Below are 17,725 nucleotides of genomic sequence, written 5' to 3' on the forward strand. Positions count from 1 at the left end.
AGTAGAACAAAGAAGCACTTTGTTAGCTTATTTGATATTCAGATATCAACTGCGAACACCACGTCCTTATTTCGTATTCGTGAAGTTTCTCGTTAGAATGTCGGCCCAGCGATCGGTTGTGACAAATATGTTTCGTCCTTTGCTTCAGTCTTTATAAACAAATACAGGGTCAGGACATTAAAACGTATCGTCTTCGCAGTATACCACATCATTACCGTTATATAATGCATATTCCATTTCTTATTCGATGATGTCTGCAAAGCACAGTTGGCAGACAGTCGTCAAATGAAACAGTAAGTATCAGGCAATGAACATGCACAGTTTTACCGTCAACGCAATAATACTTCATTATTTATTTATAGAACACGCACTTATCAAGTCAAGGAGGGTGAGATGGGCAGGGCATGTAGCACGAATGGGGAGGAGAAAAATCGATGTAGGATATTGGGAAAGCCAGAAGGAAAGAGACCACTGGGAAGACTAAGATGTAGGTGTGTGGACAATATTAAAATGGATCTTAGAGAGATAGGATGGGATGGTATGGATTGGATTGATCTGGATCAGGATAGGAACGAGTGGATGGCTCTTGTGAACACGGCAATGAACCTTCAAGGTCCATAAAATGCTGGGGAATTCTTGAGTAGCTGCAGAATTGGCGGCTCCTCAAGAAGGGCTCAGCTCAATGAGTAAGTAAGTAATAACACGCACTACACGTTTCGACCTCAAGCAGGTCATCTTCAGGTGCTGCAAGTTTCTCACATACCATTACCGAACGTAACGCGTTGACGGCAAAAATTGTATATGTTCATTGTACATATACGCAACAGGGTGCAATCCTTAAAAATACAAAGTGTAAAGCATTTTGAGATGAACGCCTAAGGTTAGGTCCCTGTGCTTAAAGATCACATATGAAAACGTACGGAGAGTGAAGCTCCACACGTTTTTAATCTCGTCACTAGTATCACCCTCTTGCCACTTTACCTCAGGGGAAAGTCTCTGAATTGATATTAGTCAGGAGACTGGGTTGGCCCCAGAACCGATGTGCATTCGGTGGTGAAGAGAAAAGAATTCCTGCGGCTGCCGCGAAACGAAGCCTGGTCTTCAGATGGTGATGCCGACTTAAAGAAAAAACACGATTAGCCAGTAAGATATGTTAAATAGCAATGTAGAACTGGGTGTGTGTATGGTTCACGCAAAGCAAGACGTTACGGAAGAGAAAATGGACTACATGGGTTGCCATCGTGTTATTGCTTTCGAGGGAGTCTGCGACTGCTGGACCACTCCACCGTAGCTGTCGGCAGGGCGTTCATTGACTCCCGGAGTCCGAGTGAGTGACCTTCCCTGGTTCGTATATTGTCGGCTGTAATCGTGAAATTGGAGACTCGCTTGCAGCCTTTTCCGATATGACACATCCCTGGAATAGCGACCAGTATGCGGAGCTAACAGTCTCGCGCCTTGACTCCTGAATCTCTGCCAACCGACACGTAAGCATTCAGTCGGCTCGTGTAGTGGTAGGGTCGCTTTATACGTTCGATAACGAAGAATTGACTTATTTTATTGTGAATTGGAGTGTCTTTAAACTTTCTTTTAGTGTAAAAGTGTTGGTGACTCCACAGAAAGTGTTTGTGTTCCAACTAATCAAGTGTTTCTGACTTAATTTTTTCCCCGCCAGTTTAAATTGAGCCTGTAAACTGACAAGTTGCGATTGACATGTAAGTTCTGTTTATTGAGCTAAAGAAATAGATCTTGATTGAATTTACTAATTAAGAATATTACATGAGTAATGTTTGAAAGCATAATGTTTATTTAATGATTAATTCTATGTAGTGTGTGTAATTTAAATTTGCATATAGATTCAAATTATACGAGAAAAAATGTGTACATGTTTGAAACTCGTAATGTGCTGCCAACCTTGCACGATAAACAGGCTTGTCTGTAGTCTTCCACGTATTTAGAAATTCTGAATTGCTATTTTGTAGTTTTCAGTATGTTAGTATAAAATGCACAGCTTAAGTGCAGGTGAAAACGCATACAGCAGACCGCATTACACCGTTACCTGATGTGACCTCAATTTTTGATCTGACGTGTCTTGAACTGAGCGGTCAATCGGTCATATACAGCAACTGGTTGCAGGACATCGCGCTTCTAGTTACAAATGTAATTTAGTGCCATGGTTTATTGTGTACGTATTCTTTTTACATGAGATGATGTCATTCATGTTAAAATATTAGTAGGAGTGTTTTCTTCAGCGAAGTAAGGCGTGGCCTAAGGAATTACGCATTCATTTTTATATACCCACATTGAATCCACGGGCTGCGCTGGATTTCCTACGGACGAGACGAAAAGAGTACAATGTGTGAGTTCAACATTGGGCTAAGGGATGACCCTCAGAACTAAATCCGTGATATTCGTAAACATCAGAATGTTGAACAATAAACAGAACAGGTTTTCACAGTCGTAACATGTCTGACTTGTATTTGGAATGAACCTACTTCGGGGAACTTGCTAACCTGGTTAAGGTTTATCATTTTGAAGTGTTTCGCGAGAAGGATGTTGAGATTTTCAAATATATAGCAGGGGCTTCCTTCCCGAATCGCTTCTGAAGAATAATTTTCTGCTGCCTTTCGCCGATTATATCCTATGCAATTGAAACATTGTCGGTAGAAAACCGAACAACAAAGACGACAAGAAAATCAAAGCGTGCCCTGTAGACTAGGAAGGTTTACTTGTACTTGTTTTTATTATGTGCATTGGAATTGCGACAGGTGGAACTAGCATGTTCATACAGTTAGTCACTGAACGCGCCGAAATATGTTAGCATTCCGCAGCTATGTTCGTGTTAGCTCGCGGGAGTAACGTTTTGTGCAATCGAAAATCAGGCGTGTATGTTATCGGTTTGGTCCCCATAAATCATTTGTAAACATGTTATGAATTTCGTTGTAAAACTTGTACATCAGAAAGTGATGCGTATTATTTCCTCGTGCGTCACGAAGTCCATCCATATGTGTTTTGCACATGAGCCTTGCGTGGGCATGAGTGACTGTGGTGCTGAAATGTCAAGATCCCAGGATGAGCATAACACACAACAAGAAATTGAACATAGTATTCATTACACGTAATACGTATTTAGGGAGGTCGTGGGATATTTGGCAGATTCTGAGGGGTCAGTTTTATGTAGCAAATGTTTAATAGAATGTGTTTATACTGTATAGGGCAGGGCCAACCCACAATGTACCATTGCCTCTCGTTTTTTTTTTTAGGATGAAGGAGGTTCGTGTGGGTACAAGACCTAGATAGAGAACAGAATTTGAAAACTGTCTGAGAAGAAATTCGTTATGAAGAAATCGGCCGGATTTACCTGGCGATAGGATCAAATGGCAAGATTCTGTTATGATGTCGATGAAGCTTCCTGTTCAAAAAATAATACAAAGCTGTAGTCGCCGTTAAATGGGTAGCACTCGTGTTTTGTATTCGGTAGGTCCTGTATTCGAATTTCGGCCCGGAGGCCGGCTCTCCCGTCTGACGATTTTCGTAGTATTCCTCAGCCCCTCCAGACAAATACCGGGATTGTAGGCTTAATCTCCTCATGCGTTTCAGTTAATGTCTTCGCATACCAGCCTACCGTTTGACGTCGTACAATCTGGAATAATCTCAGCTGTATACACGAATATCCGGTACATGCACAAAACCAAGAACCTAAGACATGCCGTTCGACTTTTACAGCACACGATTTGCTATTCCTTGTGCTGAGACCGCTGACTAACGTGTCGTGATGAATGTGTACAGTGTAAACAGGATATTGCATAGGTGAAGTCTATTGCAAAAGTTTTCAGCTTACATTCTTCGGTCTTTACCGGTATTAATCGCCATTAGGTGACAAACAAACCGCCCGCTCGATAGACTTCACTCGTCGAAGTAGGAACTTCAGTGAATAATATTTAAAAATTCAATCACACTGCGTCCCCATTAAAAATACCAACGGATTAACGCTGTTAAGGACGACAATCACAGTTTATTCTAAGAATTATACGAAACACGTCAATACACTCTGGGCGACGGAGAATTTTGTGAATGTTAAAGGAACTGCTACAACCCGTCTGACCAGGGATTTCCGATTCGATGGGGGCGCTGGAATGCTGATATCGCTGCGTTCCACAGGGACGAAGGACAAGAAGAAGAGGTTTCATGTACAGTCTAAGGCAAGGGTATCCAAACTACGGCCCGCGAAAGAATTGTGCAGAAATGCGCCAATTGAACTAATTTTCCAATGAGTACTGGTAAAAAAAAAATACCTCTTCATAGATTTCAAGTTCATTAATTAAGATTGTGTTTAAAATATATTGATATTCCATATTATGTTAATATTAATTTTATTCACAATTTTACTAATTCTGGACCGTATACTGAGCGATATTTCTTCGTACTTGTTCGGCCTCGATCGGCAGTGTCACTTCGTGGCAATGTAGGTAGCGCGAGCAGTTCGTTACTAACCGTCTTGTGCGCAAGACTTCTTGCAGTGGTGCAGTGTGATTGTAGCAGATCATCACCACCGCCGGTGTCGTACTTATTACAATTTTTGTATTAAAGGCAACTTATGCCCAGTTTTGCTCTAACTGTTCCCAGAATTGGTAGCGAGGAATGATGATAAGGCTACCGGAACTTTAGTCCGTTCTACGACGGCCGGCGTGGTACGGCTATCGGTTACCCCTCCCAGCCGACAAAGGATGTTTCCAGAAGGTTTCCTAGAGTTATTTATTTCTCATTTTATCCGGCCCGTTGAAAGTACTGAATTACCTAATGTGGCCCGCGTTTCGAAAAGTTTGGAGACCCCTGGTCCAAGGCTATATCGAGAGTACAGCGTAGCATTGTGACATGACGGATGAAAGCCGGAGTAACAGACCCAGAGAAGGCATCCATTGCTAGACAGTGGCACGGTAAACATGGTTTCGCCATAACGAATAACCACGCAACAACAGAGGCATTGTTGGAAGCGATGTTTTCTATGCGGTTCGTGCCGAGGCTGTATAAGGAGAACGTACTGGATTTTTCCGGTCAGTCAACATGCCATATGTGCGATGCGTACACTAGACAAAGGCGATGTCTTCATAAGAAACAAATCTATCCTCCCATCAGAGAGGATGTTACATGAGGTTAATGGCCGCAAGAGTTCAGTTGCAGAAAAAGAATCTGGTCGTGAACCTCAGGGGGCTTGTCTCCAAGTCGAACTGATTGGTGGTAAAGTAATCCTGACTTTTGACTTTCCGTTAGTCGAGAATGTGAGGGAGTTGCCGTCCAGCAAGGACAGGAGCCGTTGAACACAGAAGTTGAGGAATCAACATTGTTGGAAGCCGTAACCTAGCCCCGGCTAGTGAAGACGAACTGAAGAATTAGCATGTGCTGTAGTGAAATGTAAAGTTTGTAGATTAGTGATAACGTCAAAATTACTTGTAATTACGAGTTACAAGCGTCCAGTATATCAACTTACAATCCAAACTCCTTGTCTAGTCACTAAATCATGACACATTCGAAACATTCAGGCCGGGGTAGTCGCCTTTAAAGTAAGCCTACATGTTACTTCCAGTAGTAACATTTTTTAATTTTAATATGTTTTTGGTTTTTTATTGCTAGTGGGGTGGGACTAAGTCCCTTGTACTGCGCCCACTTCTGGCCTATTGTACCAGCCCCAGATGTTAGGTGAGGGTGATTGTGGAGCAATTGGTGGGATGAAGATTGGCAGGGGAAACCGAAGTACTCGGAGAAAACCTGCCCCAGCGCCACTTTGTCCACCACAAATCGCACTTGACCAGACCCGGGATCGAACCTGGGCCGCCGCGGTGGGAAGCCAGCGACTAACCGCTTGAGCTATGGCGCGGCCAACGGGTTTGGCTTACTTTAATCTTTGCAAACCTGACTAAACTCACGAACAAGAGTATATAACTTTAATAACAGGCCAGCCGTGACAATTGAACTGTTTGTAGGCTTCCCATCTGCCGGATCTCTTGTGCGGCCTTCAAGAATCTTCCCCATCGTCGTCATAGGCCACGATATTGCTCTCTTCGATCAGTAATACCAACTTTACATCCTTTCAAATTGTTGCTATAGTAACACTTAAGTGCCTCGGCCGATCTTCATTGAACTTGTTACGTATATCATGACACCTGAATCTATTTCAACGGCTGCAACATAAATCTTACCGATCAGTAATACCAACATTACAACCTTACGGGTTGCTGAGGCAGAACCTTAATATTGCTTGAACGCTTGTACCAATCTTCATGAAACTTGGTATGCTTATCATGCCATCTGAGTCCATCTCAGCGGCGCACTCCATAGATCACTCCCATCTGTAATATATCAGCACGGAAGCCCCCCAAATTGTATTTTCTACTGACTTCAATACGCATACATACGTAAGTTTTCTTGTCGTTTCAGATACTGAAATTACAGTAGGCGTTTAGTTCTTACCAGAATTCTGTCAACTTAGTGCACAAACTGCGGATTATTTTGTTTCGCAGTTTCTACCATTGCACAAGTGTAGTTTGACGATGATGTTTCGAACCCACAACAATACCGAATTTATTGTTGCGACCGGAGGAAGCTTTATGTTCTTCTGTGTTGTGCTATAACATGATGCATTATCGAGGACTACAGTGCTCGCAGAATGGGGATACGTGCATTTGTCATATCGTGAAGATAGTCTTGGGATTTCGGCTTGGAATCATCTATCCTTTCCGACCCTTAACGAACCCTACCTTTCCCCACAGTATGACTGGCTGTCGCTCATTGTCCCACACTTTCGTTTATGGCATCTCCTGGAATTTCATAGAGCAGTCGGTATAGCGACTTGCTACGTGCTAGACGGCCGAAGGGTCGGAGTTCCAATCCTGGTAGGGGTAAGATTTTCTTCTCTACACGTCGTTGAGACAGGTTCTGGGCACGCCCAGCATCCCATCCAATGTGTATCTGGGACTCTTTCCGCAGGAGTAATGCGGCCGAGACCTGAAGCTGACCACACACCGCCAACTACTGCCGTGGTCAAGAATACATGGATCTATACTTTCACTCCGCAATACATCTTCATGGCGTTGTGCTCAATTAGTTAAGCACAGGGACAGCTTTACATTTACGTGGAAGTTCAGGTTGCATGTACTTTTTTTGGCGCATGATGGGCTCGAACCCATGTTTTAACTACCTACAGGGCTAGTTATTGGGACACTTTCTCATTTATCGGCAGTGCCGTCAAATATGGCGCTCGACGTAATGTCGTTAAACTCCAGTAAAATGTTTTTTGTCTTATACATAACCTAAACACTATAACTTTTATCTTTCTCAAAAAAATTCTGTTATTTTTTAACCTTTTAAAATTAGTCCTTTCTTTTCCGTTCAAACGTAGATCTCTCTTTAACGGCACTGAGAAATATGCGCAAAGCTGACATTTATTTACTTACGTGTAAAACTCTAAGAAAGTTCTGCTTGCTATACTTTGTCGAGTTCATTCTGTTGTTTTCTTCCCCGCCTTTCTACAGTCCCTCCGTTGTTCCGTACAATTCGTACGCTTGTGCCCACAACCTTTTTTATCTTTTCTATAGCTTTCCGCAAAGGAATAGTGGGACCTGTTTTCTCTCTTCCGTGTAGACTTTGCAGGGTGTTGCGTATAATCTTCTTGCCCTGAAATCGGATTCTTCTGCTCGGCGATTTCTTCTGAGGCATTGCCATTACTTGCAAACTTCCTACCTGTAATGTAATTACGAAGCTTAAGGGTCATTTTCGTACTTCTAGACTGTACCTGTGCATATATCTTATTATCAGGTGCAGTGCGGTCGCATTTTATGCCAGGATGTGTTCATGATGACCTCACATAATGGAAGACAAAGTTTTGAAACACATACTTGAGTCGTGCCGATTTTTTTTTGGGGGGGGTGGTGGGGAGATTCGCATCATTTCAAATTTTCCGCATAAAGTGAGACTTTATTACTATTTTTTTAATCCCTCTATTTTAATTGCTTGTATAAATAGGTTCCACACAGCTGTCTTATCAGCTTGTTGGGAAGGGTGTTCAGTTTAACGTGTGTTGGTGGCGCGAAGCCTGGGGTTGCTTGTCAAGTTTAAGAATTTAAGAAATCTGCACGTAAGGATTTAACTGACATTTTCCAATAATCCTTAAGTATCTGTTTTATATCGTCCTATTTTTTCGGATTATAGATTTGTGTGTATAGGAGCCGGACTAGCGCAGTCGGTATAGCGACTGGCTATGGCTGGACGACCGAGGGGTCGGAGTTTGAATCCCTGTAGGGTCAAGAATTTTCACTTCTCCAATCGTCCAGACCGGCTTTGGGGTCCACCCAACCTCCCATAGAATGGGTACCGGCATTAAAGGAGCCAGGGCGTGAAGCTGTCCACTCACCTCCAACTAGTTCCGAGGTCAAGAAAATCTGGATCTATACATTCACTCCCCATACGTCTTCATGGCGTAGTGCTTAATTAGTTAAACACAGGACATCTTTCTTTTTTTTTCGTGGCACTACAGCCCCACTGGGCCTAGGTCTACCTCCATGAACTTCTCCGTTCACTTCGGTTTTTCTAGATCTTACACATTCGGTAGGACTCCTTGGGCGGGTGATGAGCTCGTCGCAAGGCCTCTACCTGTACACAAACACAGAAAAACGCACACACACAAACTAAACATCCATGCCCTGAGTGGGATTCGAACCCACGATCTCGGTTTCCAAGCGAGCGAAGACAGTACATGCCTTAGACCGCTCGGCTACCATGACCGTCTTTACCTTTACCTTTTTATCTATTTCAATTTGCATGCAGTGCGACCGCACTGTATCCCTAATCAACAAGGAAGAGTTTTGGAATTTTGCCGTTGGCACCTGTAGGTTAAGGAAGACTATAGTATAACCACTGTGCTTTAAAGCAGTGTTTCTCAACCGCTGGGCCCTCGTCTTATAGAAAATAGAATTGGCTGCGGTCTGACAAAAGTTGAGAACCACTGCTTTAAAGGGTTAACGTCGATCGAGCCCTGCTTGTTATTGCTGTGCCATTTCCTCTGCTTGTGACCGTGGCAGATAACCATGCGTGATATAAAGAATTCTTAAATATAATAATCTAACTCACTCATGGAGCTGAGCCCTTCTTGAGAAGCCCCCAATTGTGCAGCTACTCGAGAACTTCCCAGCATTTTCTGAAACCAAAAGGTTCATACCGTGTTCACAAGAACTCTCCACTGGTTCCTATCCCGAGCCAGATCCATCTAGTCAGTTCCATCCCTTCCCATCTCTCTAAGATTCATTTTAATATTGTGCACCCACGTGCGTCTTGGTCTTTCCGGTGGTCTTTTTCCTTCTTGCTTTCCCACCACTCTCCTATTAGAAATCCTCATCTCCCTATTCGTGCTACATGCCATGCCCATCTCATCCTCCTTGACTTACCATTCTAATTATACCAAAATCGTGTAACTAGCTCGAAATTCTTATAAGATTGTAGTATTTTAGATTCTGACGGTGCGGAGTACCACTGTAGACGGGACCCAGCGTTTCGCAGGGGAAGTAACAAATGAATCAATATGTTTCCTCGAATAAGTGAGAACATGAAATGCTGAACGGGTGCACTATCGTTTGATACGCTCTTTTGCTCACAACTCTGCTAGTGTAATCACTTCCTTCCCACGACTTCCGTAACAATTTTCTTTTCGAGAATTTTTATAGGTTCACGTATTACATAAACCGTACGAAAAATGAGAACACTTAGGGAATGCTTTATGCATAACACCATAGTTTTACATGCTCCACATGATTGTGAAACTGAGACTCATTCTAAGGAAAGAGCGTGGGTTGAGAACAGAGCCCTGAGAAAGAGATTTTAATACCACAGGGATGTAGTAACCAAGTCCTAGAGAAATTTCTATAACAAAGACATTCATTGTGTACATTCCTCACCCATTAAAACAATGGTGAGTATGCACTTGAGAAATCTAAACGTAGAAGAGGTGATATTATTAAAATCGATCTTGGAGAAATGTGTTAAGCTGTGGACTGGGATCCAAAATTCAGTAACAGATGTTCTGGTTTCAAGCATCCAATTAATTTCTTGATTAGCTGATTAACTAGCCTATTAGTCTGTAAGTGTGATCATAACCTTAGAGAAGGCCACTTTCCCAGGACTTACTAGTTAGACGTCATGTACTCCGTTTCCGCCCATTTCAGTTCCTTACCAGTATGGTGGATTTTGATCAAACTATGGCCCTCTGTCGCCGTTTCTTTTTATTTTTAACGTAATGTGCAATCAGAAAATTGGGCGGAGGTGAATAATTGAATCTGAAGAAGAGGAAGTATAGCAAGTGTCACATAACTTCGAGCAAGGCCAGGAGTAACCTTGAATGCGCAGAAGAAGAAATTCAGACAAGGGGGTGGAGGGTGTGTGAAGTGACAGGCGGCCAGTGGAAGAACGAGTGTTAAGAAACTCCTCCCACCACAAGCTGTGCGCGGGATTTGACTAGGAATGCGGACCTTGTTCGAAGTTACGTGACACTGCCTATAACAGGATGGAAGAGATTGTGCAGAGAGGAATTCCATGATTTGTCACCTTTATCAAATAATGTTGGGATGGTCGGAACAAATAAGATGGGAGGGGGTATGCAGCATGCGTGGGAGTGATTAGAAGGGGATAACACACTTTCATTCCGAAGATCTGAAGGGAAAAATCCGCCCTGAAGGTGGGAGGATAACATTAAATTGGTTCTTAAATAAGTGGGACGTGTTGGCAGGTACTGGCTCACTTAAGGACCATTGTCGGGTTGTTGTAAACGTAGTAATGAGCCTTATGAATCCATGAAATGCAAGGGGTGGGGGTTTCTTGCCTGGGTTAGCGGCTGTTGGCTTCTCAAGATGGACTGAACTCCGTGGAATTGCTTACGACCAGGAGAATGAGGAGGAGCTGACACCAAGTGGTCTCAGTAAATTACATACACTTACCCACGATTTCAGTTTACTTAGAGAAAGTACGTCTGCTGTAAAAAGCGGCAGAGAGCAATGCGGAAATTGATTTTCTGTACTATGAAGAAATTGGAATTGGAAATGAAAGTAGATAAAACAAAGTAGGCCGGTATGAACATGCCTCGAAATCAAAATCAACACAAACTGAGTACGATGGTGTCGCGACATGACGTGCTACTGGTCTTTTCTTCTGATATTTGCGGCTGTGTTCTTTCCAGGCATCCTCAAGTCACTCAGCGCCGTGTAACTTCTGCAGTCGATAAGTTAATCGAACAATGAATGCGTACAGTACTATATTATCGGTCATTTCACTTTGATGTACATATCTAAAACACAACCATAATCAATAAAATTAATGTTTAAGAACAAATTACGTTGGATCCATTGTTATTATTTTCTTTGTTGCGTCGGCTGCTTTCCAAATCACTGTAACCTAATTTAATGTTCATAAATGACAGCTGTTTTGCCGGTGCTTGTAAAACCCTGAGGGCAGAAGAAGTACAGTAAAACAGTATGCTAAGGAAGGAGTTGTACATAGAGGAAAAGAGGACTGATCACAGTGACCGCTCGGTCTAAGGCATGAACCGTCTTCGCCCACTCAAACACCGGGATCGTGTGTTCGAATCCCACTGGGGGCATAGCATACTGTGTTTGTGTTGTTCTGTATGTAGGTAGCGTCCTTGCGACGGCCTGATCTCCCGCCCAAGGAGTCCTACCGTCTGTGTATAGAGTAAGAAACTGAAAAAGCTGCCAAGGCCTACAACGGCTATAGAGCCATAGAGAGATAGAGGGAAAGAGGAACGCGTACATAACGAGGACTATACTGACTTTGACATCGCATATTTATGCTACAGTAAAATTCGATTGCAGCTAGAATGAGAGTAGCATGAAAACAGAAGTGTGTTGGTGGTGAAACAACTAAGAAAGTTATGTATCGGCAAGAAGGTCTTAAATCATGTACAAACGACGATACTGTGTGATTGATTTATCTGGCTCAGAGTGGTCCCTCAGCGGGATTTATGATGCTGTTAGCCCTTGGATTTTGTCATCTTTGTTTTCGTCATTCTGTCACTGTCGTGGGTTTTGTACGTCTCACTTTTGGAAGCGAGAGTTGAAGTTCTCATGGCGCTGAATATTACAGTTACGGTCTTCTGGGATATAACGCCTTAATTTCGTTTCGGATGAACTCACAGCCTCCGTTCCTTCTTCCTACAAAACTGTATGGGGTCACTTCCCAGAAGACCGTTACTCCGAAGTGTCATGCCGTCTTCCCATTTATTGTTTATTTAACATCGTTTTAAACGGAATTATTACTTCTCCACGCCGTCCAGACCGGCTTTGGGGTTCACCCAACCTCCTATACAATGGGTACCGGGGCTAAAGCAGCCGGGGCGTGAAGCTGAGCACTCACCTCCAACTAATGCCGAAGTCAAGAAAATGTGGATTATACTTTCACTCACCCGTACGCTTACATGGCGTAGTGCTTAACGAGTTTACCTCTTTACCTTTTATGGCGTTGAATGGTAGGTTAAGTGTGAATTGATGTAGATGGTGCTCAAGGACCTGATAGTGGTCATTTCAAATATTATTTCAGCATTTCACATGGACTTACTGAGGAAAACTACGAGACGTCATAGGGTGCATAATGTATCTGGAAAACGGCAAATATGTATAAGGGGTGGTAACCAAACGCCACGACCCAGTAACTGTCATAGATCTGGGTAGTTCCACACGTGTTAGACTCATGCCCTTGTGGTAGTCTTCATTTTGCTTGCGACATATCATACTTAAACCAACTTCAAAGTCGGTATCGAATTTTAATTGCGTGTGGCTTTGGATTATCCATTTCATTCCGACATTGGCCCGGCAACGCATTCTTCGATTACGAAGCGTCTGCGTCAGTAAGGCTGAAAACCCACTGACGCGACTAGTCGCGAGCGGCTAGCCGCTGTTTGTCGCGCTCGTCCGTTAGTTGTATTAGGCGTGCGATAGTTCTGCCGCCTGTGTGCCGCGTTCCACGCTCGCGGCTCATAAAAGCAATACAAATAACGGCCGCGAGCGACAAAACTCGACAAACCGCGCGCGGCTTGTCGCGTCAGTGGGTTTTCAGCCTAATGGTATCATTGCCCGGACATTCCCACTCATTGATTCGTCCTACGCATGCCCTTTTGTATGTATTTCTACGTCTTCCTATGGTCTCCTTTCTTCAGATGCAGTTAACTGCTGTGTTCCGTAAGGGTTCGGCGACTGTGGCTTCAGTTACGTAAAGGTTTTAAGGTGTGGTAGGTTAGGTTGTTTAATTGTGATAGATTACGTCGAATTTTAATCTTGAAATACATGTCTTAGGGCAACCGCACACCAACTGCGTCAAGACAAGCATCAAGACATGAGGCAAAAGACGCAGTTTTGTGTCATTCGTGATTCGTCAGTATCATGACTCAGACCGGTGTGCGGCGGTTTTCATAATCTCATTCGTTTCAACTATGCTCGTTTCTTTGCGTCATGTCGCAGACATCGTGTCTTGACTGTTACATATCTTGACGCATGCCGATGTGCGGCCTACCGTAGCTTTTACATGTTCTGCTATGCCATTGCCCTTGTAAGATGTCACAGGGTCACCGTCGACGTCTCTCTGAATTTCATCCTTGTCAATTTAGATCTGTATGGTCTCGGATTTTCCAGCCCATTCTGACATATATTCGAGAAAGCAAAACGGCGTCGTTGTACTGACGTACACCTCATTTGTTTCACCCTGCGCATGAGGTTTGCGTGTGTCTCCGCGTTCTCGTCTGGACTCTAATGCTTTTTGTGAGGTTGTTTGTCATATGTCGCTTTTGTAAATTTATTTGTCACGGGTATCGATAAGGATTCGGTGATTTGGGTTAGGTTGTGATAGGATCGATTAACTTCAGAGGTTTCATTACTCGTATGCTAAGTGACGTCGGGCTTCGTTTTCTGAGTATATTTCTTCAGCCCTATGCGCTTATTACAGTACGGAGTCATCAACCTTTTGACATGTCACCTGTTCACGTTTGAAGCCAGATACTTCGTTAGCATGGGGTTTAAGCGTTGGCGTCGAAATTGAGTACTTGTTGTATGTTCGACACAGCATTTCTTTATTATGATGCTCCTGCGTCGGTAACGGCAGCTTTGGCCTCAGGCCCCCAGGTTTCGACTCACGTAGGCAGTTCTGCCTATGGACTGTCATAATTCTCGAGGAGGGTGTCGTGGCTTTTGGTGTGTTAGGTTACTTTGGGTGAGATTACATGGTTTAATTATTTTGTGTCTGGACGTTATTCATCTTCCTACTTTATTTAAAACACTGGATTCTGTCTCCATCTTCAGGTGGAACCTTCTCAGTTTTGCTAGTGGGGGTGGAACTTTTTTTTATTGCTAGTGGGGTGGGACTAAGTCTCTTGTACTGCGGCCACTTCTGGCCTATGGTACCAGCCCCAGATGATAGGTGAGGACGATTGTGGAGCAATTGGTGGAATGAAGATTGGCAGGGGAAGCTGAAGTACTCGGAGAAAACCTAACCCAGCGCCACTTTGTCCACCACAAATACCACTTCACCAGACCCGGGATCGAACCAGGGTCGCCGCGGTGGGAAGCCAGCGACTAACCGCTTGAGCTAGAGCGGCCTCCGTAGTCTAGAGGTAACGTTCCCACCTCATGACTCGTAGTACGCGGGTTCAAATACCCGGCGGAGGTCTCGAATTTTTAAGGGCGGAAAAATTCAGGGAACAAGTCCTCCGGGAGGGACTTTAAGCCGTGGGTCCCGTGTCGTAGATTTACGGCACGTAAAAGAACCTCATATCTCCAAAGGAGGTCACTGAGCCAAATTAACGGACGTTTCCCGCCCAACAGCAGTCTCTAATACCTCTGGTAGATGGGGGGAGCATTATAGATACCTCTCAGCAAGTAGAGCCGGTTTCGCTGGCTGGGCGGGACTGATGGCAAGCACCAGTACCGGTAGGATATAGAGACTGGTAGAAATCATAGAGGGAAGCACAGTGTACCAGTAGAGGTCTCAGTGGATGGGGAAACCCACCCTCTCCAATAACTAACCAACCAACCAACCAACCAACCAACCAACCGCTTGAGCTATGGCGCGGCCCTCTTCCAAAAGTAAATAGTATCGTAATTTCTACTTATTTACTGAAACTTTAAGTTGGGAATTTACTACACGAGTCTGCAGTGCCAGAGCTTTGTGGGCATCGATGTGCCATGTGCTGTCTCCTGTGAACTGACATGCCTGTAAAGGGACAAAAAGGCTAGTGAGAAGTACATAACCTCGAGAGCACTCGGGAGTCGCAGAACTCAGCAGCACTAACACAAACCCAGCCACAGGTACGAAATTTAGCGAGGCTTCCATGACAAAGTTGAGGATTTTATTTCAGAAATAATTTAATTCCTAATTTGTATGCTAATAGAGACTGTTCCGGAAGAGAGTTATGAAGTTCAAGTTCTCACTTCACGACATGGCTTCTAAATTTGCAAGATGAGCGCTGTGATAATGAAACAACCAGCAAGCCTGGTTTGCCATGTTGCTGACGTCAAAACGGAATCGCGCACGTCGCCTGCATGTTTAACAGCCCACAAATCAACGGTTGGCAGCAGTTCAACTCTTTCATACCGGAGTCTGATTTGTTTGTTCCCAACCCCGGGACTCCCCCTGGGGAAAGGGGGCAGCATACTAAACGCTCAGCGTGGAATTTCTCAGAAAACCCGAGACGGGGAAACATTTTATGATGACCCCCACCCTTTCCGGAGAAGCGGAATTAAATTGTGAACAGAAAAGAAAGCCAGTCGTGGTGTCCTGGAGGTCTGAACGCCGTATACACACCAGATTGGCCAATTTGACTCACATTCGTACATGTAACTTCGTCTTCACTGTGAAATGTTGCCGTGTGCAGACAGATGAGGCCTTGCGGTGGGTGATTCATTGCCTTCTGTGTGTGGCTAGAGAAGGAGCCGCTTGAAGTGAGGTAACATTACTCCAGTTAGGCGGCCCATACACGTACGAGTCCGTCTCGGCGAGGAGCCGGGCTCGGATTAATTTCACCACACACGTATGAACGTGGAGACCCACACACGGACGAGTTTGGCTCATGGGAACCCGAGCCGAGTCGGACTCGTACGTGTATGGGCCCCCTTATAGAGAGATAATGTCTTTGAGAGACCTCACGCTTTCGAATTGTAGCGATGTTGGTTTAAAAGCAGGTTTTAAAATTCTGACAAGTGTTTGTCAAGGTTCAAATACAGTGGTTACACAGAGATGATTGTCGTTTTGAACACTGCGTTAGTATATTATCTGTATTAATAGACGAGAATGCCTGTATACTGTAGCTTATTAAAATGAATAAAACAATAAGCAGAGCTGGAGAGAACGTATAAAAGAGATCGGACAGTTTTGAGAAGGTTTATTGTTAGAAAACGTAATTTCTGTTCAGTAGTATTAGGCTGGGGCCACACGAGCGCACAAAATGCGTCCGTTGTAACGAACGTACTTTATGACGGACGTTGCTGAGGACACCACACAGTTGCAGAATGCGGTGCGTAGTTTTTTGTCTGCAATGGAGCCAGAAGAAAGCGTAGTATTCGCCTCTCTTCTTTATTTCTACAACGGACGTCACGACGTTCGTTACAACCGACGCATTTTGTGCGCTCGTGTCGTCCCAGCCGTAGTGTGGATGAATGTCGAGTGCGTTAAGATAATTCGTTGAGGCATATCCAAATAAATCGTTGTCCAAATATGGCCGCAATAACTTATAGGAAAGTTGTTGATGAAACTCATACTTTTCGAAGTTGATAGGCAGAAGAATATTTCTTTCTTTGTATTAACGGGCCTGCTGTTTGCATCGTTTGTAATATAAAATTATCTGACTTAAAAGAACACAGTATTAAGCGACACCACGAAACAGAAGATGCATCACAATTAAGTGTCGTACACGGCCATAAAATAATTCACCTTCGAAACCGCCTTGATCAACAGCAGAGCTTAATCAGAAATTTAGCTTTGCAGTTCTTCACTGCATTGCATGCTAGTTTCCCTTTAATTTAGCAAAATAGGCGGAAAATAATAAAAGAATTCCAAGTTACTATTGCAACAGTTGCATTTCCTGAAAATAAATAGCATCGAAAATAAGTTCATCGGGGGCACGCGATAGCGTAGTTGGTTGGGGGCACTATGCTACAAGCTGGAAGATCGCGGATTCGAGTCTCGATCAAGTGTATTTTTCAATTTACCTAATCCAGCCCCACTGGGGCCCTGGGGTCGACTCAGCCTCTAACAGAAATGAGTACCAGGAATCTTCCTGGGGGTAAAGGGCGGTCGGCACGTAAGGCTGACAACCGTATATCGCCAGCAGTGAATCGATTGTCTATAGCAGGGGTCTCCAAACTTTTCGAACCGCGGGCCACATTAGGTAATTCAGCACTTTCAACGGGCCGGGTAAAATGAGAAATTAATAACTCTAGGTATATGAGTTTTATTGAAAGCACAGAATTTCATAAACTAAATACAAAGTACGTTAGAATAAATTATCATATTGTGACATGTTGATCCCTACTGTCCCAGCTCCACGTAGCGTAATAGGTGAGTAATCACCCCGCAATGCTAATCAACAGCGGTGACGTCACGAGCGGAGCCGAAGAGAGCCGAGCGGAGCCGAAGATAGCCGAGCCCCCGTAACCTGGTAACTATGCAATGCTAATCAACAGAGGTG

General features: G+C 43.9%; 1 protein-coding gene across 4 annotated transcripts in view; it reads left to right on the forward strand.

The window, feature by feature from the left end:
• Window positions 1-17,725, forward strand: part of LOC111871774 (fibronectin type-III domain-containing protein 3a) — a 227,393-nt gene that overhangs the window by 83,286 nt on the left and 126,382 nt on the right. The window contains exon 1 of one of the 4 annotated variants that reach the window (XM_023865122.2): window positions 1,468-1,712. The exons of the other annotated variants lie outside the window; for them this stretch is intronic. The gene's annotated coding sequence lies outside the window, so the exon portion shown is untranslated. Of the gene's footprint in view, window positions 1-1,467; window positions 1,713-17,725 lie in introns of those variants that run through there. 4 annotated transcript variants of the gene reach the window in all.

Source organism: Cryptotermes secundus, unplaced genomic scaffold (genome assembly GCF_002891405.2).
Source record: "Cryptotermes secundus unplaced genomic scaffold, Csec_1.0 scaffold428, whole genome shotgun sequence".
NCBI classification, from domain to species: domain Eukaryota; kingdom Metazoa; phylum Arthropoda; class Insecta; order Blattodea; family Kalotermitidae; genus Cryptotermes; species Cryptotermes secundus.